Here is a 12,226-nt window from a genome sequence, read left to right as displayed (position 1 = left end):
TATGTAAATTTTTTGAATATTTTGAAGCGTGTAATTTAAAAATTTTGAGAAATTTTTTGAAATTACTGTAACTAAAGTTGTTAAAAAATTTGTAGGAGACAAATTTGGCCAAAAACAGGCTTGTTTAGAAGTTTTAGCTAAGAGACAAATTTGGTAAAAAACAGGCTTGTTTGCCAAACAGGCTTGTTTAGAAGTTTTAGCCAGGAAGGAAGGGCACGCTAGTACTTTTACAGCTAGGTGAAAGGTTATTCAATTCGCTAATGCCATCTCAAAGATCATAAAATTCTTTAATATTAAAGCTGCAAATATCCCTCTCATGTTCTAAAATCCATAGAGTAACGACTATGCTGTTGATTCTCCTGCATCTAAAAAAGAAAAGAAGAAGAAGAAGAAAAAAAAAGGTCCTTTTGCTTCACATTTAGGGCCATCTTATGTCCAGACATAAATATTTGAAAATAAAAAGGAGAAAAAAAATGAACAGCCATAAACCTAGGTGAAGTATGGGAAAAAGAAGAGTGATAGTAAAGAAAAAGTGACAGTCAAATGGTACTTCGAGTCTTTTACCTTATTCTTTTTAAAAATTTCCAATTTTTGAACATAAATTCCCCCGCCCCAAACATGTTTAATAGAATTTAAGGACCTAAAGGCTTATTATATAAATCAGAAGACCATTGTTTCATGAAATCAAAATGTTGATGTGGCTATTTGAAATTCTTAGTAATTGAGTCGACAAAACTCAAACCACTCAAGCAGGTTTACAATGGTAATGGTTTACTAGCATCCAGGTTTTTCGCCCTCCTATAATTTTCTTTTCTTATTGTTTACAGGAAGAGTGATTACTATTAGCGTTAGGAAAATGTCTTAATGCCCAAAAGTAATGTCCTTCAATTTGAGATTTTAGTTTATACAACGTGAGTCATTCTATCATGGACACGGACTCAAATGAATATCAAAAAATTGTTCGGGCCATTTTGTGTAAAATGCATAAGATATAACTTTATATGCACTTTCAATAACGGGCAACTATAAAACAAAATTTTGTGGATCTCACGCATAGTATGCAAAATGATGTATAAAATGCAATCTAAACCTTACTTTTTTTTAGCCAAATTTTGGCCAAGCACCTTCAGGAATGGTTGCTTCCTAAAAGTGGCACCCTATGCAACTGTTCCTGCACCTCATCTTCTATCATGGAAAAGCTACGCTGCACCCTATGCAATTTGGACTGAGAGAGTGTTCCAGATATAGTTGGCACCTATTTTTGTTATTTCCACTTCCAGAGTGCGGGAGAGCACTGCAGAACTTTGTGTCTCCAAATCATATCATCCACTTTAGCCTTGGAGGAGCAAAAAACGTACCGTCCATGAGGTCTAAAGAAGTTTTTAGGCAATCACTTCATTAGAGGTAACTCTTTTTTGTTAGATTATTAATCCAACATTGGATTTATATGTGAATAATTATGTATTATAAACTGTCAAATAAAGTTAAATCCAATTAAAGTAATCAATTATGATTTAAACTTTAATGTAACTAATAAGATGTGGACCTTTAATATGTAAAAACTTAAGGGTAATTTCCATTTCTATGATGAATTGAAATAGGAATCTAAAAGATAACAGAAAAATTATCTATAAATAGGATTATAGTCCCCAAATCACATACGTATTCTTATTGTCGTATTTTCTAGCACCACAAATTATCTCTTTCCTGATATCCCATCGTCAGGAAAGATATCGAGAGAAATTAAAGGGCACTCTCAAGGGAATAGCAAATACGTGTTGACCTAGAAGATCACCTCAAAGTCTCTAGGGACTCAAGTACCTATTTGTCAACATGAATCTATGTACGTTTTCGTAATTTTACTATTAATTTATTTCTTAATAATCACCATAAAGATTTTGGGTTTAATAGGTGATAGTTTTTACCAAAAGTTAATATAAACTACCACCTAACAAGTGGTATCAGAACAAGATATAGTTGATTATTAGAAAATAGTTTGATTTTAAATAATTCATAGTTTTCAAGTTTTTTAACTAGAATTATTTTTATTTTGATTGTGCGGCAGTTGACAATTTTGAATTGTGGTTTTAATGTAATTTATTTGCTTATGTTTTCGATAAATTCGCACAGTCCAAGTCATTGTTTTTTGTTACATATGGTTCTATGGGTTTGCCGAGATCAATAAGAATGATGCACAATCAAGTACACATATTTGCTTTGTTTGTTATGATTAATTAGCACATGGTTCAAGTACATATGGTTCTAGGATCACGCGTGCTTGTCTTGTTTGATTGTTGAATTTTGTGAAACAATATGTTGGCACAAGTCATGATATGTGGGATCCACATATTTTTCATGATATAAATTAACTTGATTTCTGATTTCGGAAAGTTGTTCATCTTTTCCCTGATTCATTTTATGAGTTTTTCATTCAAGAACTTTGATTAACATAATATTTGGTAAGACCTACATGATCTGTAACATATTAATATGTTAAGAAAATTAAGATTTCTCTAATTTCAGTGAACTCTAATAAAATTAAACAAGACATTTAAACCTTACAAAATCCATAAAGTTGGCCCACTAAGTATATAGTCTTATAAAACATTTATGAATTTCAAGAAAATTTTGGATTTGAATAACAAATTTGGGTCAAATTATGGATATGGACTTATAGTCCAATAAATCATGATCCATTTTACTGATTTAACCATATTTGATCACGTTTTGATCAGAGTTGATTAAAGTTGACCTTGATCAAAATTTTTGTGTAATTTGTGTAATTTTAAATTTAATTATTATTATAATTATATATATATATTAGAATAAATTAATTGAAACAATATGTCACCAAAGTGGCATCTTTTGTGAAAACTAATTTATTCTAGAATATAACTAGTTGGGTACTTATAATTTTGTGAATATTGATCGGCCCAAAGGAAGGTTGATGTTTAATAAAATTGCATGTGCACTTATGATAATAAACACATGCTGATTATTTAAATTTTTACATATGAATTATAAATTAGTTCAAAGAAAAAAAAATTTTTGACGTGTTATTATTATCAGTGTTTATTATTATACCAAGATATTACTTAGAAGTTAATATTTTTATTCAAAAACAGGATATTAATAAAACATTTGTATGTTGAAATGAGGTTATCTTTATTTGAATTTATTACTATTTTGTATTATGTGAGCTTGTTTTAATTATTTTATGTTTTCTGTTCAGTTACGAATGATCTTACAAATATTACTACCAATATCAATAATATTTCTATGTTGAATGGCATAAATTTCAAGTTTTGAAAAGAAACTCTCTTGATACTATTTAGAGTAATGGATCTCGACCTTACGTGAGGGGATGATTCTCGCCCATGTGAGAACCTAGAAATTTGCTAATTTATCTAGTTTAACTATAGGGTACTTTATTTATTAAGTCATCTATTTGATTATTTATTGATTTGATGATGATTTCACCTTAATACTTTTATTAAATTTTACATTTGAAAGTTAATGTGTGGGGTAAAATAAAAATTTTCTTTGTAGTGTGGTGTAAAAAGGAACTTTTGAAAAAAAAAAAAGGAGGACTTTAGTGCAATAAGAGAGAGAATTGAGACACTTGGAGTTAGAGAGCTCTAGAATGTGACAAGTGTTGGGACACTTGAAACTAAAGAACTCTAGAAGGTGACAAATGTCACCGCAGGAACCAAGGGAGACCTTTGACCAAGTTTTCTTATCATTTAATCTTTCCTTTCTTGCCTTAAAAAATAAATAAAACAACCAAAATCAAGAAGAAGGAGAGAGAGAGGGCCGAGAGCTAGGAAAAAAAAAAGAGAAGAAAAGCTCAACTTTTTTTCCTCCATTTTTTATTCAAATCTTCCCCAACTTTGGATGATTCTTGGAATCTTGTTTGAGTTTGGAAGAAAGTCTTGCCTGGGGGCAATTCTTGAAGAAAACTTCGACTTATTGCTTGATTAAAATTGCTAGGAGAGGTATTGGCTTGAAACCTTTTTTTTTCCTTCAAGTTTCTAGTAGATTTGTAGTTAGAAAAATTGAATTTTTGATGGGTTGTTGATGGCTTTCCTTGAAACCTTGATTTAGGTAGATGACTTGAGGAAAATTTCTTATATTTTCATGGCAAGCTAGGTAGATGACAGGAAAATTTCTTGTATTTTCATGGCAAGCTAGGTAGATGACTTGAGATTCATATTGTGCTTTTATGATGAATGTTTATGGTAGATTTTGGTGTTTTAAAGGTTGATGTTGTGGCTTGCGTGTATATTTCTTGGAAAGCTTGAATCTTGGTTGGATTTTGTTGCAAATTTTGGTGAAAAAAGTTTGTTTTGAAAGCTTCTTGATGGCCGAAACTTTTGAGTGCTATTAGCCCTTATTTTCAAGAAATTTTGAGGGAAATCTTGCTCCACAAACTATGTTGGACATTAAACTTTGATTGTAAGTTGGATTTAAACCAAAAATCATAAGATTAGATGGGAAGGTTGAATCAAGTGTTGTTGAAAATTTTTTCCGCAGGAGACTTTGAGCAGTTTTGAAAAATCTGTTATATCTTGGTGTAGAAAAATCCTAGTTTAGTCCTGTTTGTTGCATTTGAAACTAGACTCATAACTCTTTTAACCGTGTAAAATTCATGATTTGGTTTGCTTTCTATAAATATCAGTAAAATTTCAAATTGGGATGAAAATCCAAAACTATCCTGTTTTTGCACTTAGTTGAGTAGTGAATTAAGGATGAGATTTGACTAATTTATGGATTGAATTTTATGAAGGTGTCTTCTAGAGAGATGCAATCTTTTGAGTCGATTTCTAACGGTATAAGATTTATGATATTTGGACTTACGAAACTCAAATTATGATTTTTCAAAAGGTGTTACAAAAATTGAAATTTTCTTATGAAATGACAAAAAAATTTCGAAGGTTTTGGCCGAATCTTGGATTGGAATTTGTCTCGTTTCCTCTAGTTTTAAAGTGAAATTTTGCTCAACATAACTTGCTAATCAATTGTCTTCGAATGTGCTTTTAAAAGGAGCAACAAGTTTGAATTAAAAAGGGGTGAAAATTGGAGCGTCATGCCAAGAGTTTTGTGAAAAAATTTCACTTGCTTGATGTTCAAAACTTAGAAGATTTGTTGACATCTTTGCTAAGAAATAAATGATGGTTTTGGTGAAGTTTTGACTTCATAAATTTTAAAAAACTTGAACACTTATTTATATATCAAAACTTGGGCAAAAGATTATAAGTTAAGGAAGTGAAAGTAGTTTTCCCTCCACCGTGTGTTTTGTTAAACTTTTGAGCGGATTGGCTAAATTTTGAATCTTCTCTTGAGTGTTATCTTAGTGGTTAAGTGAAGAGAGTTTCTCTCTTAATTTGACAAAAAATTGAGCATGTTTGAGTGAAGGGTTAAGAGGAAATTATTTGGCCTTGGTTAAACGATTATAGGTAATCGTTAATTGTACATATCTCAGGTATTCAAAAGGAATTCGAGGGAAACCCCGTGGAGAACTTGTGAAAGCTTTCTCTCGTCTTGCTTACTTGACTATTGGTGAATATCAAGTGCATGTTTCTTGATATTTTGATTTGAATGATACCCCATGTTGTGTGTTTGAATATTGAATTTGATGAGGTAGGGGTGTACTTTATCACACTCGTCCTTCCCTTCTTGAATGATCTTATACTTGTTTGAACTTTATTGACATGTACTTGTATTTGTACTTGTGCTTGACTTGTAAGTGCTGAGCGGCAACATGTACCACACTCAATTCGAATGGAAAATGCCTTTCATCCCGTGTCAGTACTTTTATCTTGATTAAATTGATTGGAGTATTATCTCATCGACTCTAGTGCTGAGCGGCAGCAGCATGTACCACAGTCAATCCGAATGGGAGGTGCCTCTCATCCCGTCTCAATACTCTTGATTAAGTCGATTGGAGAGTTATTTCATCGACCCTAATGCTGAGTAGTAGCATGTACCACACTCAATCCGAGTGGGAAGTGCCTCTCATCCTATCTCAGTACTTTATCTTGATTAAGTCGATTGGAGAGTTATTTCATCGACCCTAGTGCTGAGCTGCAGTATGTACCACACTCAATTCGAGTGGGAGGTGTTTCTCATCCTGTCTCAGTACCTTTATCTTGATTAAGTCGATTGGAGAATTATTTCATCGATCATATTTGCTATTGCATGGGTATATTCGAGTATTACCAAAACTCTTATAGATGTTCGGGCCCAATAGAGGGTGAAACGGTGGATGGGGATTTGTGTCAAGTGAATTCTATGGACTTGTTACTTGTGTGGTTGTCAGAGTGTCAACAAAAGAAAATAATATCCAAAATCGTGAAATGGCAAGTTTATGGATTAGCTCCTAAGAGCTCATGTATCCTCTTAATGAACGTGTTTTAGTCCTTTTGTGGTTTTACGTGAAACTATTTTTATTATTCTGTACATGTGCTATTTGAGTTGATTTATGGTGTGCTTGCTTTACTTGCTTGCTTGTTTTCTTGATCTCACTGAACTTCCACTCATCCCTTTAACTTTGTTATTCTTTAATAGGAATTTGAAGTGAAAAATTGGAGGCGCTAGACTAGTCAGTTTTTGTTTAGAGTTAGTGTAATTCCTTGAACAATTTTTGGACATTTTGGAAGTGTAGGTTTCATTTTAATTTGAAATATTGTGGTTGTAATAGTTAAAACTTTGTCTAAGCATTGTGACTTTTGTTATTCAAGTACTTTCCTGATTTTAAGAAATTGTTTGGCTTGAAAATTTGGATTGGGTTCGAGCAAGTGCGTGACTCCTGGAGAGAGTTGGGCAGGCGCCCTATTATACCCTCTGGTTCTTCTTAAGGGGTGGTGGGGGGCGTCACACCCCAACTCTTACAGATCAGAGTACCTTTGATGGAAAGAGGGATAAGGAAAGGTGGGAGAGATCAAATCTCTTATGTTTGATGATCATTAAAAAAGTCGTTTCAGAAACATTTAGAGGAACAATGTCAGAAACGATAGTTGTCACTAAGAAGTTCCTTCATGATATTGAAAAAAGATTTGTCAAGAACGAAAAGATTGAAGTTAGTATGCTTTTGACATGCCTAATTTTAATGAAATATAATGGTAAAGGTAATATCAGAGAGTACATCATGAAGATATCTAATCTTGTTTCGAAATTAAATGCACTTAATTAGTACTCTCTGAAGAGTTACTAATGCATTTGATTTTAATATTTCTTTCTACACAGTGTAGTCAGTTTAAGATGAGTTACAACTATAAAAAAAAAAAAAAAAGACTTGATTTCTAAATAAACTCATATCACATTGTGTAAAGGAAGAGAAAAGGTTTAAACAAAATCAGATAGAAAGTGATTATCTTATTTCAACCACTAATAATAAATGTAAGTAATTTAAGAGAAAGAATGATAAAGAAATTGCAGGTACGATATCACAAAAGAAACAACAAAAGAAATCAGTTGATCAAGGAAAGAATAGTAGTTTCTTCTGTAGAGTTGAAGGGCATAAAAGGAAGCATTGCTCCAATTATCACGTTTGACGTGATAAGAAAGATATGCTTCTTAATTTAATTTGTTCTGAGGTTAATTTAATTTCAATACCTAGACACACATGATGGTTAGATTTCAATACAACAATTCACATCAGTGTGTCTATGCAGGGTTGTCTGAATTACCAAAAGTCTAATGATAATGAAAAATATATCTATGTCGACGATGGCAAAACAGTTCAAGTTGAAATAATAGGAGTTTTTAGATTATTGTTAAAGATCGAATTATATTTGGATCTTAATGAAACATTTATTATACCATTTTTTGATAGAATTTGATTTTTATTTCTTCTTTGGACAAATTTGGTTATTTTTGTTCATTTGAAAATGAAAAATTTTAATTGTTTCATGATTTAAAATTAGTTAATTCCAATTTTTTAATGCATTACGATAATTTATATTTGATTGATACAATTGTCTCATTTAATGAATCCTTGCATTTGTATACTAGAGGAATAAAAAGAAAATTAATCAATGACAATTCGACTGCACTATAACACAAGAGATTGGGTCATATTTTCAAATGAAAAATGAAAAGACTTGTGTCAAATGAAATTCTCGATTCCTTGAACTTTATAAATTTTAATAATTGTGTTAATTATATAAAGGGAATACAAACCAATAAAATGAGATTTGAAACTAATATGTCATTAGACGTCTTAAAACTTATATATACAGATATTTGTGAGTCATTTCCCACATCTATTTGAAATGATCAATAATATTTTAAAACATTCATAGATATTTTTCAAGATATGACTATATATATTTCATTTTTGAAAAATCACAGTTGTTGGACGTGTTCAAAATTTTTAAAGTTAAAATTGAGAATCAACTCAATAAAAAAAATCAAAAGCGTCAGATCTGACTGTGGTGGTGAATACTATAGCAGATATGATGATTCAAGTGAATAACTTCCAGGGCAATTTGTTAAATATCTATAGGAATGCGGTATCGTCCACAGTATACTATACTAGGTTCACCTACTATGAATGATGTAGTTGAAAGATGAAATAGAACGCTTAAAGATATAGTAAGAAGTATAATATGTCATTTTATCTTACCAGAACCACTCCGGAAAGAAACACTTAACACTGCAGCATATATCGTTAACAGAATTCCAACTAAAACAACTATCAAAATTCCTTATGAGTTTTGGACACAAAAATTCAATTTGAAATATTTACATATTTGAGGATGTCCAACTAAGGTAAGACCTTTATAAGCCAAATGAAAAGAAACTGGATTCAAGGAAGGTTAGTTATTATGTTATTGGATATTCTGAAAAATTCAAGAGTTACAAGTTTTATGATTTTACGACTAAATCGATTTTCGAGATAGAAAATGCTCGATTCTTTGAGGATGTCTTGTTTGGAGAAGAAGATATAGTAAGGGACATTGTCTTTGAAAAGAAATATATTAATATTCCCACAAGTGTCATTGATCTTGTTCAGAATTTCATTCCTGACCTTGATTGTGACACAACAATGTTGAGAAATAAACTGTTATAGAAGACCAAACTCTATCTCTTCAAGAACCAATGTCATTAAGAAAATCCACTATAGAAAGGTGAAATGCAGTGATTACAGTATTTTTCTCCAAAAACATGAGAATGACACTGGATTGATGGAAGATGATTCAATCAATTTCTGTCAAATTATGAAAAGTTCAAATTCTCAAAAGTGGGTCGATGCTATGAATAAAGAGTTTAAATCTATAAAAGACAATGAAATTTGGGATCTTGTCCCATTGTTAGAAGGAGCGAAACCTATTAATCGCAAATTAATATTTAAAATCAAAAGAGATACGAAAGGCAATGTGAAAAAATACAAAACTCATCTTATCGCTAAGCATTTTACAAGAAAGGAAGGTATCAACTCTAAAGAAACTTTCTCTCCGATCATTTCGAAAGACTGTTTTAGAATTATTCTGGCATTAGTAGTGCATTTCAATCTTGAATTATATTATATGGATATAAAGACAGCGTTTCTCAATGTAATATTGATGAGACGATTTATATGGTACAACTAGAAAATTTTATATTAGGAGATCCAAAAAATATGATTTGTAACTTAAAAAATTCATCTATGGATTCAAACAAACATCTTGACAATGGTATTTTAAATTTCATCAAGTAATCACCTCGTTTGATTTTGAGATGAATCTAGTTAATGATTGTATTTATCATAAGTTCTCTGAGGGTAAGTATATTTTTCTAATATTATATGTAATGACATTTTAGTTGCCAACAATGATATAAATCTATTGCATAAAATCAAGAGATTTCTAAGTGAGAATTTTGAGTTGAAAGATCTTATGATGCATCTTTTGTGTTAGGCATACAAATATATCGGAATCGCTTTCGGGGTATTTTTAGATTATCATAAAAGGGTTATATCGAAAAGATTCTTAACAAATATGACATACAAAATTGTAAATCAGATGACACCCCTGTAGTTAAAGGAGATAAATTTAGTCTCGATCAATATCCTAAGAATGCTTTTAAAGAAAAGAAAATGTAAAAGATTCTTTATGCATCAGCAGTAAGGAGTCTAATATATGCTCAGATCTGTATGTGTCTGGATATTGTGTACATTATTAGAATGTTTGGTAGATATTTAAGTAATTTTGGACTAGATCATTAGAAGACGACCAAACGGATTTGTGGTATTTACAGAAAATAAAAGACTACATGCTCTCGTATTGGAAGTCAGATAAACTCGAGGTCATTGGGTATACTAATTTTGATTATACTGGATGCGAAAATAATATGAAATCAATATCAGACTATATCTACTTGCTAACTAGAGGTGTCATATTCTAGAAGAGTGCTAAACAGTCTCTTGTAACTTCTTCCACTATGGCTGCAGAATTTATAACTTGTTATGAGACATCCAATTATGAAATTTGACTGTGAAATTTTGTCACAAGATTACGTGTAGTGCATGGTATTGAAAGACCATTCAAATTATTTTGTAATAATAAGTCAGTAGTCTTATATTTCAATAACAACAGAAACTCAACAAACTAAATATATAAATATGAAGTTCCTGACTGTTAAAGAGAGAGCATAGAGTGGACAATTATCGATAATGGATCTCAGAACAAACTCTATGGTTGCGAATCCACTTACTAAGAGATTGTCACCCAAAATATTTCATGAGCATACTGCTCGTGTGGGTGTTATATTATTAAGTGATATTCAATTTTAGTGGAAGTTTGTTATTAAGAGTATTAAATGCTCTTATGATATTATATTTTTTGTTATTAAGATTTAAGGATATTTTATGCATAAATAAAGTTTGAATTTATTTATACTCTGATTTTAGTATGGTTTGATTTTATGAAAGTTTAAAGTGAACTAATTGGAAATAGGCATGTTATGATCACATTATATGAAATTTTTATACTACATATCCACATTCTTATTCATGTCATTTAATTGTATCAATATATGTGACTATTGATGGGTCGAGTTACGAAATCGTAATAAAGGCCACCTTGATCCTATATTGTGTAATTGATGAATCGAATTGATTGTAGATATATTTTGGTAATAACAATAAAATTGAACTCATGTGGTTGATTGCAAAATATAATTATAAAGTTACACATATAGTCCAAATGGGAGATCGTTGGATCCTTAATGCAACGTTGGATTGGATCCTTAATACAACGTTGGATTTATATGTGAAGAATTATGAGTTGCAGACTATCAAATAAGGTTAAATTCAATTAAAGTGACAATTATGATTTGGACTTTGATGTATCTAATAGAATGTGGACCTATAATGTGTAGAAATTTAAGGGTAATTTCTATTTCTAAAATGGGTTGAAATAGAAATTCAAAAGATAATAGAAAAGTAATCTATAAATAGGGTTATGGTTCTCAAGTCACACATATTCTTATTGTCGTATTTTCTAGTATCACAAAATATCTCTTTCCTGATATTCCATTGTCAGGAAAGATACCAGAGAGAAATTAAAGGGTTCTCTCAAAAGAATAGCAAATACCTGTTGATCTGGAAGGCCACTCCAAAATCTCTAGGGATTTAAGTACCAGTTTGTCAACATAAATCCAGATACGCTTCTGCAATTTTATTATTAATTTATTTTTTAATAATCATCATAAAGATTTTAGGTCTAATAAATAATAGTTTTCACCAAAGGTTAATATAAACTACCACCTAACATTGTTTTCCACAATCAACTACATTTCGTTATGATAGATCATCACTCTTTATTCAATGTTTATGATCGTTTAATCCAAACCGTTTTGGATATAGTGCTATTACTGCTATACGATGTTGGAGCACTAGGCCAATGACTACAAGTGGATCTTTTATACACTAACAAAATAAACTAAAAACATCTAACCTCTATAAATCAATGTTGGAGCACCAGGTTAATGATTATGAGTAAATCTTTTATGCACTAACAACATGCACTGAAACGTCTAACCTCTATAAATTAATATTCTTGTGACCGTACAATTTCAACGTATACCAAATGTTCTATTCAAATACGAACACTAATCATGTAAAATATTAATCCTCGGGCTTCTTCCAATTACTTGAAAAGGTGGAATTTCTCATGCAAATCAATAAACAACTCTAGAAAGGTACCTCTCGAGCTTGTGATTAATTTTCTGTTGATCATAACTA

This window comes from Coffea arabica, chromosome 9c, assembly GCF_036785885.1.
Source record: "Coffea arabica cultivar ET-39 chromosome 9c, Coffea Arabica ET-39 HiFi, whole genome shotgun sequence".
Lineage (NCBI taxonomy): Eukaryota > Viridiplantae > Streptophyta > Magnoliopsida > Gentianales > Rubiaceae > Coffea > Coffea arabica.
Note: the sequence above shows the minus strand (reverse complement) of the source record.